Source organism: Rhinatrema bivittatum, chromosome 3 (genome assembly GCF_901001135.1).
Source record: "Rhinatrema bivittatum chromosome 3, aRhiBiv1.1, whole genome shotgun sequence".
NCBI classification, from domain to species: Eukaryota; Metazoa; Chordata; class Amphibia; order Gymnophiona; family Rhinatrematidae; genus Rhinatrema; species Rhinatrema bivittatum.
This window is the reverse complement of record NC_042617.1, coordinates 299133023-299147656: the sequence shown is the minus strand read 5'-3', so window position 1 is coordinate 299147656 and position 14634 is coordinate 299133023.

The window sequence follows — 14634 nt, the reverse complement described above, 5'->3', positions numbered from 1 at the left end:
TGATCCTGCCCCCCCTCAAAAATTTGCACTTGCTCCATGCGCTACTATACCTTATGCGTGTGTTAACGCATTATCACATGCGTTAACTCCATAATGCATTTTGATAAATGATCCTATAAGTTAGCTAGGATTAGGCAAGATATATGTTGAAGAAAGTATAATGATTAATGTGTAAGTGTATTCATTTTAAGTAAATGGTTTCTGCCTGCTCATAAAAGCAGTAGGCTTTCTATTCTTTCAAGTCAGAAATTATTTTATGTTTCAGTAGGATATTTATATTTTTAAATGTCCTTTATATGAGAAAAAATTTGAAATCCCAGTTAAGTAAATGCTTGTGGACTAACTTCACGTCTGATTTACTAAGATTTTTCTCCCATTCTGTGTCTATGGGAAAAATGTTTAGTAAATGAGGCCCTTAAATTACAATAAATCAGACAAAATACGTAATCTCATTCCAATGGGAAATATTCAGAAATTACTACTTACCTGGTAATTTCCTTTTCTTTAGGATAGTCAGATGAATCCAGAACAAATGGGTTATGAACCTCTTCACGCATGTTATGTTAGTGAATTTCAAAACACGCTCGCACGAGGCATATTCCCAGTTTTGCAATTAGTCCACCAATTTGTCCAGTTAATAGCGAGGTCTTTCAGACCCCTCTGGTACTTCATCCTGCATGCCCTCCAGTTGATCCGGACCCCCTCACCCTGTTCTATAAGCCTTAAAACCTGAGATCTACAGACTTGCTCCTCATCAGGACCAGAGTAAAGTTACATGGATATCTAGCGTATGCACCCTGCGGGTTTAGGTTTTAAATGTTAGTAAATGGCCGATGCCCATGACATCCTGCACAGAGCACTCAGACTCCAGTAGAATGTGACAGGCGTAAACGCGGCCTGTATGCTCTCTGAATCTCTAGATAGTTTTTAATGTTGTTAAATGTCAGAAAGTGCCTATTTTAGCTCACCAATTTTGATTGTTAACATTTTTTGGAAGCTATTTATAATGTGCAAATGTGTTTTCTCGTTCGTAGAATAAAAACAAAAGAAAATAGTAACACAATGTAGGAAACAAGGGATTAAGCATGGTTTGCTGTGTTTCTACCATCTGAACTGTAAAAGCAGGGCTTACTTCTACAATTTTTTGAGTTGCAGGTAGGTTCAATTTAGTCTTTTAAAAAACAAAACCACTATAAGGTACAGGGAACTCAAACTCCAGGGAATATGTAGCAGCCATCAGAACTGCAAAAGCACTGTTTACCGCTGCCTGTTCTCTAATATTTTTGAGTTGTAGATAGATTGTGAGGTCTCACTATAAAGCTGTGATCTTAAGGTTTGTGTCTGTTGGGCCCAAGTGGCTTTGGATCAGCAGTATTAGCAACAGGCTGGTTACAGGGATGCAAGAACTTCACTTGTTCACCCAATAAGACTCTTTAGAGGTTTGTGTTATTAAGAAGAGGGGAGTTGTTCTGGGGGAGACTATAGAACCCTGTTTGTCAGGGGCGTTTTAGGATATCGGACATAAGTGACGGCATGAGCACCACGCAAGCACGACAAGAATTTTGTTGTTAGACTTCATCCAAAATGGATTTTTACATTTTTATTTATTATCATTTGTGCTTTCGGCATTGATGTTATCTTGAAATTCAGTAATATTAAAGATATTAAGACTAAGAGTATGCAGTTGTTTATATCTTTTTTTTTATCATGTCGATTTGCATGAAGGGTTCCTCATAAAGAAATTAATTTGTGTGGCGTGTGGGGTGATGGTGCCTAGTTTTTAAAGTTAATAATTCATTTCTTTTATATGGAAACATTGGCATCTCCCTCCAGGATGCATGAGATTGGGTGAGATGAGGTAACATGGGCATGCCAGCCAAGAAGCTTGAAGAAATGGCTCTACCAGTTCCACGAGAACGGTCAGGCAGTTTCTTTCTGTCACCGCACGCTCATTTTTGTGTTCTCTTCTCTGAGATGTGATGAGACCCGCTTCAGGTGAGAAGCTTCAGGCATGCACTGGCTTCTAGGTGCATTTTGTCAGTGCAAAGCACCTCTTGCTGTCACAGTGATTGTCCATCTATAAGCATGTATCGGGGCCCTCTCTATGGATGGATATGTTGGTTGGTGCCCCTGTCAAATTTCAGCCAAATCCATCCAGGGGTGGGGGAGGTGGGGGCTGATAGATGGGGTCAGAGAGTAGGACTATTATTATTTGCAGGAGCAAGGGGAAACAGAGCTTCAAACACAAGGAGGTCCATATCCAGCTGCTGGGTAAACTTATCCAGCTAATTTATCCCATATATTCAGCCACTGAATATATCTGGTTGTCTTAAAGTTTGCTAGATATTAGATATATTTATCCAGCTAATTTTAGGGCAGGTCTGTTACGCACTCCCTGTTCAGGGAACATCGCTCGAGGGCAGAATGACAGGATGGAACATAGGTCAGTCTTCTCCCTAACTAGCCCCCTTCCCCGCAGGTTGGGCCTTTGGGTGCTAGGGACCAGTAGGATTCAAATGCAGCAGCAGTACATGGGATGTCTGAGAACAGATTGGATCAGGCAAGGCAATGAACAGTCTGGGTTAGGTGAAGCTGTGGACAGGCTGAACCAGGCAAGGCTCAGACAGGCTAGACTAGGCGAAGCTGTGGACAGGCTGAGCTAGGCGAGGCTGTGGGCCGGTTGGATTAGGCGAAGCTGTGGGCTGGCTAGATCCAGCAAAGCTATAGACAGACTGGACCAGGCAAGGCTGTCATCAGGCTGGATCAGGCAAGGCAGGGTCTGTAAGCAAAGACAGGGCAAGGATAGGGACAGGATGCAACAACACCAGACTAGAACAGGGCAGGACAGAGATAGGACAGGACTGGAACAAGACAGAACAGAGGCTGAGCAAGGGAACACAGATCACAGAACGAATATGCCTAAAGGCAGCTAAGCATATGGCCCATAGGCCACTACGTAACAGAATGAGGCCAGATAGGCCACAAGACAGACAAGGAAAGAAGCAAGAAGGCCAGATGGCTACAGGGCAAGGCAAGCAGCAAGAAGGCCGGATGCCCACACAGCAAGTTATGGCAAAGAGTGAGACCAGATGGCCACAAAGCAAGGCAAAGCTAGGAGCAGAAGGCCCAAAGGCCTCAAGGCAGGACTAGGAGCAGAAGGTCCAAAGGCCACAAGGCAAGGCTAGAGGAAAAGTAGCGAGAAAGACAGAGGCCAGGACAAAGAGCCAAAGGTAACTCCATGAACTGACAAGGTGGCTATGGCAGGGTGGATTTCATAGGACAGAGACCAAGGCATGGCAAGAACAGAGAGGAGAAGCTTGGAGAGTGTGCTAATTGAGGTCCCCTGGTGGAGGGGAGGCTGCAAGATTGGCTACGTCATGAGACTAGGGATGACATAGTGAGGACAGTTCTGAGCGGGGTTCACTGGAGGCCTCTGCTGGTAGGGAGGTATCATAGTCAGGGTATGGTGAGGCTGTTTAGCAGTTGAAATCGTAACAAGGTCTACAGGCTGACCAGAGTTAACTGTATATTGGAGTTAGCTGGATAACTTATCCTGCTAATTCAATTCCATCTAGTTACGGTCCTAGAATACTCCTAACTTATCCAGTTAAATTGTAGCTGACTAACTTATTATCTGGCTAGAATTTAGCCAGATGAGTGCTCAAATGTTTTCTGAGTTATCCAGCTAAATGTGGCGCCTGGTCTACAGAGGGCACTGACCACCCTGCAGAGGGCACCAACCTCCAACGAGGCAGTATGTGGGTGGGTATATGCCCCTGCTGTTTCAGGTTTATAGAAGGGGACAAAACCCATTCCCCATCCCCATGCTTAGGGATTCCCAGATTAGGACCCCCAGCTTCTGTCTAAGGGTTCAAGAGCTGTAAATCCAGCTCTGGATGTATTTACAGTTAGGAATTACTGGAACCTGTAAGAAATGGAAAATCCTCCTAGGGAAGTAGGGGGCAGGGAGGGTGGAGAGTGGATGGATGGTGGGATGTGGTGTTTGTGTGTGCTACACTGTCTCACTCACATCCACCACACACACACTCTTGTCGCTTCTCTACTTCCTTTCCCTTTCTTATCCCTTCTCCCTTTTCCCCCTCCCCTCACTCCCCTCTCTTGCAACATGCCAGATTGGCATGAGTGAAACAACGCCCTCTGGAGATCCTAATCCAGGGGGGAGACACTCGGACTTGGTGTCTGGGTTATAATGAGGATTTCTGCACTCTGCGCCTCCAAAGCCTGCATCTTTAGGGGGTGATGTCCATGCCCCCTCCCCCATGGCTCTGGTGGTGTGGTTGGGAGATCCAGGAAATCCACCATCCTCGCCTGGCTTTCCCTGGCAGCCTTCCAGAACCCAAGGCTTTTCTTCCTGTGGCCCGCACTGCCTTCCACAGCGACTGAAAAGTTCTTATGGCTCTACTGTAGCCTCACTCCCTGTCTTTGGCCTGAGTGGCTCCCTCTGCACAGCATAATTGTGATGTCCTCGGCTGACCAGTAATCCTTTTCAGTCCGGACACATATGGAGCTCCCGCCGTTTACTCCTCACTGCAGGACTCTGGGGCTCAAATTTCTGGGAAAAATCCTCTCATCTCACTTTGTTAGTCACAAAAGACTCGTAGGCTGTTAAGAACATTATATTAATCTTCAGCCACAACATCTGATAACTATTCGGCACTGTTCAAGTCTCTGTCCACTTCATCCAGGCTCTCTTGGCTGCTTCACAATCTTTGAAGCTGCGTCAAGTCTGCCTCACTGTAACTGTTCTCAAATGTATTATCACAGAGTCAGTTCATTGTGTCACTAATTAAATGTCTTGCACTTATTTTATTTATTTATTTAAATGTGTTTATATACCACCTTTTCAACACACGTTGGTCAAAATGGTTTACAACTGTTAATATACATAAATAAAATAACATAAAACTGACACACCATAAAGCAATAACAGGCCGATACAGTAAATCCCGCTGGAGAGCCGGCACTCCGAGGCGAGCGCCTGCTCTTACAACGTGCGCCCAGGCCACTCTCCTGGGCACGCGATCAAGTATTCAAATGAGGGCCCACGGTAAAAAGAGGCGCGTCCCTAGCGCCTCCTTTTTGACAGGAGTGGCAGCTGTCAGTGGGTTTGACAGTTGACGCTCAATTTTTCCGGCGTCGGTTCTCGAGCCCGCTGACAGCCACAGGTTCGGAAAACGGACGTCAGCATATTTGAACGTCCGTCTTCTGACCCACGGGCACATTTTAATTTTTTTTTTTTTTAATTTTAAATTTTTTTTAATTTTTGGGGCCTCTGACTTAATATCGCTATGATATTAAGTCAGAAGACGTTCAGAAAAGCATTTTTTTCTGCTTTTCTGTACACTTTCCCGGTGCCGGCAGGCGTTAATTTCTGAAAGTAAAATGTGCGGCTTGGCTGCACATTTTACTTTCTGTATCGCGCGGGAATAACTAATAGGACCATCAACATGCATTTGCATGTTGCGGGCACTATTAGTTTCGGGGGAGTTGGCCGCGCGTTTTCGACGCACTATTTTTACCCCTTATATAGTAAGGGGTAATAGCGCATCGAAAACATGCAGCCAAATGCGGGCTAACAGTGCGCTCTGGTACTGTATCGGCCTGAATGTAAGTATAGAAGGACAAGGGATGTACGATCGTGGCTCCTTAATCATGCAAACAAAGGCACACACGCGGAAGGAGCAAAATAAACCTCTCTCTAGTGTCTCTGCCCCACTGGGCTATGCTACCTTACCCTCCCATGAGGCAACATGAAAAAAACTCTTGTAGCCAAACACAAAATCTCTTTTAATCTCTCTTTAGACAAGTTTGCAGTGTCCCACCCCCATGTTGCAACTGTTTGGCAAACCTCTGAGTAAGGTTTCATTTATCTCCCCTTAGTAACATTCTTTCAGGGGCTTAACTCCTGGCAGCCCTGCCTTCAGAAGGCTTCCTGGCCTGGTTCACTTGTGTGGTCCTCTTCAGTCTCTTCTTTGTAATAGTTCTAAGGGAGGAAACCACACTTCCTTCTGGCCTCTTATGGGAGGAACCCTGGGCCACCCATCTCTCCAAGGTTCCACCCTCAGAGTTCCCTCTTAGGTCCCAACCTCAAAGCCTGCTGGGATGTGTAGTTCTTTTCTCCTTCACTTTACTTTGCTCTGAGAGTTTCCTATTGGGGTTGTCTAAAGCTTTTCCTGACACTCTCTGGGCTTGTGCTGTGACACTCCCCCAAAACAATAACACAGCAGCCACACACAGTGCTCTGATGAGCTGCCATTTGCACTTCCAGCTTCAAGTGTCCGGGCTGATGGTAGCATCGGAATGAGCCACCACTTAGGACTGAACAAACTCCTTCTGTTGTCGCTGCCATGGGCCAGATCAAACTTCTTCTGCTTTTGTTGCCAGGGGCCGGAAGTTTAGGGAGCTCTGGTCTATAGCACTGTAACAGGAAGGAAATCAGGTAGGCTAGAAGGTCCTGAATATCTTTATCTGCCATCATATCTGTTTCAATATGACTGCTAGTAGCATGCACTATGCTTTGGAAATGAGTGTTTTTTTAATGACCTCCATAACTAAGAAAGACATATGTTAAACAAAAGAAAATTCCCAAAGGAAGCCTGTAACAATGTATTTATAGTTAGTGGGGAGAACCAAAGTTTTCAAGACCTTGACTACATCAAAAAATCCAAAGCAGTGTTATCCTGTAAAAAAACCCAACCTGGTACCTTATGTCTGTATTAAAAGAGAGGCTCGTACTGCAGAAGTTTATTTTATATTTTCCCCACTAAAATTGCTGCCAAAAGTCAATGATTCCCTCTCAACAAATAGAAAACTGTAATTAGGAAGTAGTTGGGTAGCAATATTTTTATGGGGTAATTTTATAACGGGTTGCTGGTATGCTTGCAACATGCGCAAGTTTGCTTTGAAAATTATCCTGGCAAAATACATTTTAAAATCAAGTCTCAACTCTGCCCATACTCCACCTTCTGGAATGTTTCTCTCCTATGCGTGTAAAAGTAGGCACACGAAGTCTGTTTGTACGTAACTTTACATGCGTGTCAGTCGCCCAATTTGGACCACTTCCGCAGGTAAAGCACGACTTTACCCCAGAATTTCCTTTGAAAATTACCCTCTCTGTAGATAATGCAAGCTTTTAGGAGTTAGGTCCCTTCCTTGGAAAATGTATAGGGGTCCGTATTCAGCAGGCCGGTTAGTGGATAAGTTATCCGGCTAAGGTTAGCTGGATAACTTGTCTGATATATTCAGCGGGAGAAATCTCCCTCTGAGCATACCAGCCTAAAGCTGTCCTTAACAACTAAACTGAAAAAAACCATAAGCTGCACAGTCCCCTTCCTCCCCCATCAAAGCATAATACAAGCCCCCAACTTCCCCCTAAATCCTTTTAAAGAGTAGCGATCTGCCTGGAATTGTGAGCCGGACTCCATCCCACTTTTACATTCAAAACAATTATCAGCCTCCCTCCCCACCTTCCCACCCACCCACCCAGAAAGAAGAAGTGTCGAGCCCACTCCCCCATCCCCTGCCCCTCTCCCATCCTCGCCGATACATTTTTCATCTCAGCCAGAAGCGAGGGATCCTCTGCCCCGCTCCCGGCACCACCAGTGCTCCTCGCTTCCGGCTGAGATGAAAAAGGCATCCAGAGGATGGGGGAGGGGCAGGGGGGATTGGGGGGGGGGGGGGGAGGCCACGGTACTTCTTCCTTCTGGGTGGGGGAGGCAGGCTGATGAATGTAAAAGTGGGACGGGCACTGGCTTACAAGACCAGGCAGATTGCTACTCTTTAAAAATGGTTACTGAGCCGGATGTCTTTTCAAGATATCCGGTTAAGTAGCACTTTATCCGGCCACAGAAGGCCACATAACTTTAGACCAGTTCTGAAGCGGATCTAAAGTTATCCAGCTAGCCAGATATACCTGATATTCTGTTATGTTAGCCAGATATCTCAGCACCTCCCCAGAATGCCCCTTTTTTATATGGTTAATTTATAGCCAAATAAATAGTTATCTGGCCAAAATTTAGCTGGATAAGCAGCTGAATATGCCACATATAGACGGATAACTTGTGAGTTATCCGTCTAAATGGCTTTTGAATATTGCCCTCATAGTTTATTTTTCCCTGGGGCAGGACAATACCTTTCCCCTTTAAACATTCATTAGCCTTATAAAGGTATCATCGCCTGACTTTACTGGCTTTCTTTTAGCTAATTTTATTTTTTGGCAGGCTCACCTGGTACTCCCTTTGTGCTATCCAATTACCGTGGAGGATGAGTCAATAATGTCATAACCTTTTGATGTTGGATGAATCGCAACAATCACAGCAGGGCGAGCCCCTATCAAGGCAATGTATTCTTGCTTTAAAATCAATAGGGAGGAGGACCGTGAAAATTGTATGAGGGCGCTTTCCACCCTCTTGGGCCAAAAGGTGTCATTTCTGTGGCTCACCTGATCACCACCAGCGATGTGGCAATGTGAAGTTTTCTTCATGGATGCTTAACCAGAATCAATGCACATATCATTAAAGGGGAAAGGTCTGAACCTTATTTATGACCTCTTGAACAAATCCCAGTGCTTGAACAGCTGAGCAATCAGGAGAACATCTAATCTAATGCTATCACAGAGAGTCTGATTAATTGGCGCCTGGTTGCAAGGAATTTGATTGAGTATTCAGGTAAACAAAATTTCACAGTCAGATTTTGCTTGCCTGTTTTATAATTTCCACTCTGCCTTTCTTTGTTCATTCCAGCAGTTATATTGTCCTTGCAATATACTTTTTTCTCTCATTTCAGAGAACCTGACCAAACACATATTGCTGATCCCCCACATCTCATACAATACCTCCTAAGTGTCTAGACATTTTGGTTCCTGATTTTGTGTTTTCCTGAACTCTGCAGTGCTTTTAACCCTAGAGGAACCATGATGAACAGCAAAGTCTCTAAGAGAAATCAGCAGGCTTCTTGCATGATTCTAGAAAAATCTTTAGTGAGGCACCAACAGCTCTTAGATAATATGCTCATGCAGGTCTCTGGTTTGCATATGATACAGTCCTTACCACTCTGAGCTGCTCTGATGGGTACAGGAATATCTGGTCTGACCCCCACCCTCTGATTCAGAGCAGAGCCAAATCCTGCCCATCTTACAGCTGTTAGGATTCGTGGGTTTCGTAGACCCTTGGCCCATGGTGAGGGTTGATGCCACCTGAGGGGGGGAGCCCCCCAGGTCCTCACCATCGGAAGGTGAGGTCAGGTGCAGCAGGCGCTTGTAGAGAGACATCTGTGGGGAGGTCCTGAGGAGCGGGGTGAAAGTCACAGTGCAGAGGTATTCCACAGGATACAGGCTGAGCTGGAGAGCAAGTGCCAGAGCAGGGACCTCTGAAAGAGCGGCTCTAGGTAGGCCCGAGGAGCGGGGAGCACGAGGCAGGAAGTTCAGGAGGTATGCTGCAGAGACAGCCCCGAGGGGTGGAGCTGCATAGCGAGGAAGGCACTGATGAGATGACATAGGCTATCCCCCGAAACGGGGAAGCCCGAGTCGAGACTCCAGGCAATGACGTAAGCAACCCCGAGGAGCGGGGCTGCACAGAAGGAACCTCTGAAAGAGGAATGGAGACACCACCCCGAGAAGAAGGGAGGTGTAATTACAGTCACAAGGGTGAAACGAGGGCACTGCCCTGAGGAGCGGGAAAGCACAGGCAATCACCGGTGTAGAACGTAGGCACTACCCCCAGGAGAGGGGAAGCACAATCACCGGTGTAGAACATAGGCACTACCCCAAGGAGCGCAGAAGCACAGACAGTCACTGGTGTAGAACGTAGGCACTGCCCTGAGGACCGGGGAAGCACAGATTTGAGCCTCCAAGTTAGTGAGGCAGTTCTGAGAGGCAACCCCGAGGAGTGGGGAGACCGGCAGATAGGACCTCTGGGAGGCGCAGGGCTAGCCCGAGGAGCGGGGGAAGCCTGGAGACCAGGTCTCCGATAGAAGCGCAAGCAGGCCCCCGAGGAGCGGGTACCTGAGCCAGAGTCCAAGGTAGATCGGAGACAGCCACCATGTGTCCGAGGAGACAGGAGCAAACACCAGTAGCGATGGAACTCATTGCCAAGTCAGCTAGCAAGGAGCGAAGGCGGTGCTTAAGAACCCTGACCAAGTGATGTCATCAGTTGGGGACGCCCCTGAGGTTCCTGCCATAGCGTCTTCAAAGGAGGGCCCGGTGGCACGTGCGCGTGCCTAGGAAGGCCCGAAGTCGGCGAGGATGGCGGCGGCGTCCTGGCCGCCATGAGGAACTTTGAGGTTTGCAGCGGTAGAGACTAGCCCCCGCTGCGAGCAGGCTCGGAGAGGGAAGAAGGGCAGCACAAGATGTAAGTAGAAGCGGTCGCAGCTGTCTGTGACTAATGGTCATAACAGTAGCCCTCCTCTTAAGACCCCCCCCCCCCCCCAGGGAGTTTGGGCTTTCGAGGATGTGTGGCATGGAACTGCCAGATAAGGTCCAGGATATTGGCAGCAGGTTCCCAACTGTTCTCCTCAGGTCCAAAACCCTCCCATGAAAGGAGATATTCCCACTTTCTACCACGTTTCCTTACGATCAGGACATCTCGGACTTGATACGTGACGTCTGCTTCCAAGGACAATGGTTGAGGCTCCGGTGGTTTTTTAGAGAAGCCGGACAGTACCAAAGGTTTTAGTAGAGAAATGTGGAAGGCGTTGTGGATTTTGAGCGAGGAAGGCAGCTGGACCCTGTAGGTGACTGGACCCAGACGGCGGAGCACAGGAAAGGGACCAATATACCTGGGAGCAAAGCGAGCCGAGGGCAGCTTAAATTGGATAAACCAGTACATAGCAGCTGCTGGAGCAGCTGCTATGTACTGTTCCACAATTGATGCAACTCCTGGGCGGTTGACTGTGCCACTGGAAAAGGTACAGACAGTGGGAGCGGAAGCGGTGGCAGAGGCTGATGTCCATAGACCACCTGGAAGGGAGACGATCCAGTGGAAATGGACTGATGAGAGTTTAGAGTGAACTCCGCCCAAGGAAGGAGGTTGGCCCAATCATCCTGCCGTAGACTCACGTAGGCCCGCAAGAAATGCTTCAAGATTCTATTAGTCCTTTCTGTTTGTCTATTGCCTTTGGATGGTAAGCCGAGGTGAAATCCAAAGAGATGTTGAATTTTTTGCAAAGAGACCTCCAAAAGCTGATCCTCCTGATCCTCCAGACAATTACTAGTTGCCCTTCACTCCTACCCGGTCTGGCAATCATTTGCACGAAATGGACTCTGAGACTTTCAGGTCAAAGCACCGTTTTTAAGCTGTTAACTCGTACGCTCTATGGTAACACTACTTATTTATTACCGGCCTTTCTTCTTTCCAGCTTGTTGTAAGCTTCCAAGTTCTCTCTCCCTGTTGATTGTAACTTTGACTTATTCCTACCATTGTTATCTTTCATTTTACTTGAATTGCTACTCCAGTTTTTCCCTTGTTATATTGTAAACCGATCCGATATGGTTATTTACTATGAAGGTCGGTATAAAAAACTGTTAAATAAATAAATAAAATAAATAAAAGCGTGCAGTGAATTGGACTCCATGGTCCGAGAGGATATGTTTAGGGAGGCCGTGGAGCCGGAACATGTGTCGGGTGAACAACTTAGCAAGCTAAAGTGGGCCATTTTAGAAAAATGGTCGACGGTGACCCAGATGGTGTTGTTGCAACTGGAGACAGGCAGGTCCACTATGAAGTCCATCACAATGTGGGTCCATGGTTCACTCGGAATAGGCAGCAGTTGCAAGAGTCCCCATGGTCTTCCCGCAGAAGGCTTATGATGGGCACAAGTGGGACAGGACTCTACGTAAGCCTGTGTGTCCTTTCTCATGATAGGCCACCAATAATACTGCTGGAGTGTGGAGAGAAGTCTAGACTGGCCCAGATGTCCTGCAGTCAAGGAGTCATGAGCCCATTGAAGAACCCTCCGTCGAAATTGACGAGGGATCACCATCTTCCCAGGAGGCACTGGAAAAGTGGCAGACAGGATAACCTTAGCAGGGTCAATTACTGTATTTTTCGCTCCATAAGACACACTTTTTTTCCCCAAAAGTGGGGGAAAATGTCTGTGTGCCTTATGGAGTGAATATAAAAAAAAAATTAATTAACTACACCCCCCACCCCCCACCCTCCACCCTCCTGACCCCCCCCCCCCCCAAGACTTGCCAAAAGTCCCTGGTGGTCCAGCGGGGGTCCTGGGAGCGATCTCTCCCTCTTGGGCATTTGGCTGCCAGTAATTTATTTATTTATTTAACATTTTTTCTATACCGACCTTCATGGTTAAAATACCATATCAGGACGGTTTACATCGAACAGGGGTAAAATAACTAGATAAAGGAAGAAAAAACAAAGTTACATTACAACGAGGACTGTGAACTTGGAAGCTTAGGAAGCTAGAAGAGAAATATAAAGTTAAGTTAAAGGGAGAGAAACAAATTCCGGACTAGAGGTAGTCCAGACTAGAGATAGTCCACATGTTAGAGTCGGTATCCATGCTGTCAAGGTATTCAGAGGAGGGGAGGATCCATTAATCATGGGTAGATAACGCCTAATGTGTATCCCAGGGTTCTGGGAAGGCTTGGCGGAACAGCCACGTTTTGAGTTTTTTCTTAAAAGTTAGCAGGCAAGGTTCCAGCCTAAGTTCTGCAGGGAGGTTGTTCCAGATGGCTGGGCCTGCTGTCGAAAATGCTCGGTCCCTGGATGCGATGAGTCGTGTGGCTTTGGTTGGAGGGGCTTGTAGCGTTCCTTTGGATATTTCTCTCATTGGCCTGTTAGAAGTATGGAGTTTTAATGGAATTTCAAGGTCGAGATAAAGGAGATTATAGATGAATTTGTGTATTAATGTTAAAGATTTGTGAAGGACTCTGTAATTGACTGGTAACCAGTGTAGATTTCGGAGGATGGGTGTAATATGATCATTCCGGTTGGTGCTTGTCAGGATTCTAGCTGCCGCATTTTCAAAATGGCGCTGGTGGCCCTTTGCCCTTACCATGTGATAGGGACTACCAATGCCATTGGTCGGCCCCTGTCACATGGTAGGAGCAATGGATGGCCCACGCCATTTTTTAAGATGGCGCCGGTGTCTTATGGAGCGAAAAATACGGTATGTGCCGTGGGGTATCGGAAGCATCCTCTGCGATGAAGGATCTGGAGAGAGCATCGGCACGGCAATTTTTATTGGCTGGTCGGTAGCACAGCAGGAAATTGAATCGGGCAAGAAAGAGGGCCCAACGGGCCTGGCGATGGTTCAAACGCTGAGAACGATGCAAATACTCGAGGTTTTTGTGATCCGTATACACTGTGATCTGATGTGTGGGGCTCCCTCGAGCCAAGGATGCCATTTCCTCAAAGGCCAGCTTGATAGCCAGTATCTCCTTATCCCCGATGGTCGGAGAGAAGTGCCGGGAAAAAAATGAACACGAGTGTAAGGTATGGGTATTCAAGTATCGGCTCAGAATGGCTCCTACTCCAACGTCGGAAGCGTTGACCTTGACTTCAAATGGATGCCTGGGATCCAGATGGCGGACACACGGCTCCTGGAGAAAAGCAGCCTTAAGATCCTAGTCATGGCTTCGGGCGACCACTGAGAGGGATTGACCCCTTTGCGAGTCATGGCCGTGAGTGGTGCGGTCAGGGTAGAATAATGGTGAATAAAAGACCGATAGTAATTGGCAAAGCCAAGGAATCTCTGTAGTGACTTGAGACCCATAGGTTGAGGCCAATCATGGATGCTCTTCAATTTTTGAGGATCCATTCTGAACCCTTGACTGGAAACTACATAGCTAAGGAAAGGAATGGTCTCCTGCTCGAAGGAACACTTTTCAAGTTTGGCATAAAGTTGATTGACCCATAGACGCTGGAGGACATGAGAGACATCCCGGCGGTGGCTATGTAGGTCTTGGGAGAAAACTAGGATGTTTTCAAGGTACACCTCTATGCATTGGTAAAGCATATCTCTGAAAACCTCATTCAGATTTTGAAAAACCATGGGCGCATTGCAAAGGCCAAACAGCATCACAAGGTATTCAAAGTGGCCGTCATGCGTGTTAAACGCAGTCTTTCATTTGTCGCCTTTGTGGATACGGACCAAATTGTAGACTCCCCGATGGTCCAATTTGGAGAAGATTTTTGCTCCCTGAAGTCTGTTGAAAAGCTCTGAAATCAGAGGCAATGGATAGTGGTCCTTTAGAGTGATTTAATTTAGGCCTCGGTAATCGATGCAGGGATGGAGGGAGCCGTCTTTTTTCCCTACAAAGAAAAATCCCGCTCCCATGGGAGACTTGGAGGGCCGAATGAGGCTTTTGGCCAGGTTCTTGCGGATGTACTCCGACATGGCCTGAGTCTCAGTTAGCAATAAAGGATAGATTCTACTCCGAGGAGGGTCTTTGTTGGGCAACAAGTTTATTGCGCAATCGTAGGAGCGATGCAGGGGTAGAGTGTCCGCAGCCTTCTTCGAGAACACATCAGCAAATGAAGAGTACTGAGGTGGAAGCCCAGGAGGAAAGAGCGAGGCATTCAGGCAAGGCAGAAGCGAGACGGGCTCCAGGCAGTTGTCATAGCAGGAGGGGCCCCAATGAGATTGCTGTAAAGT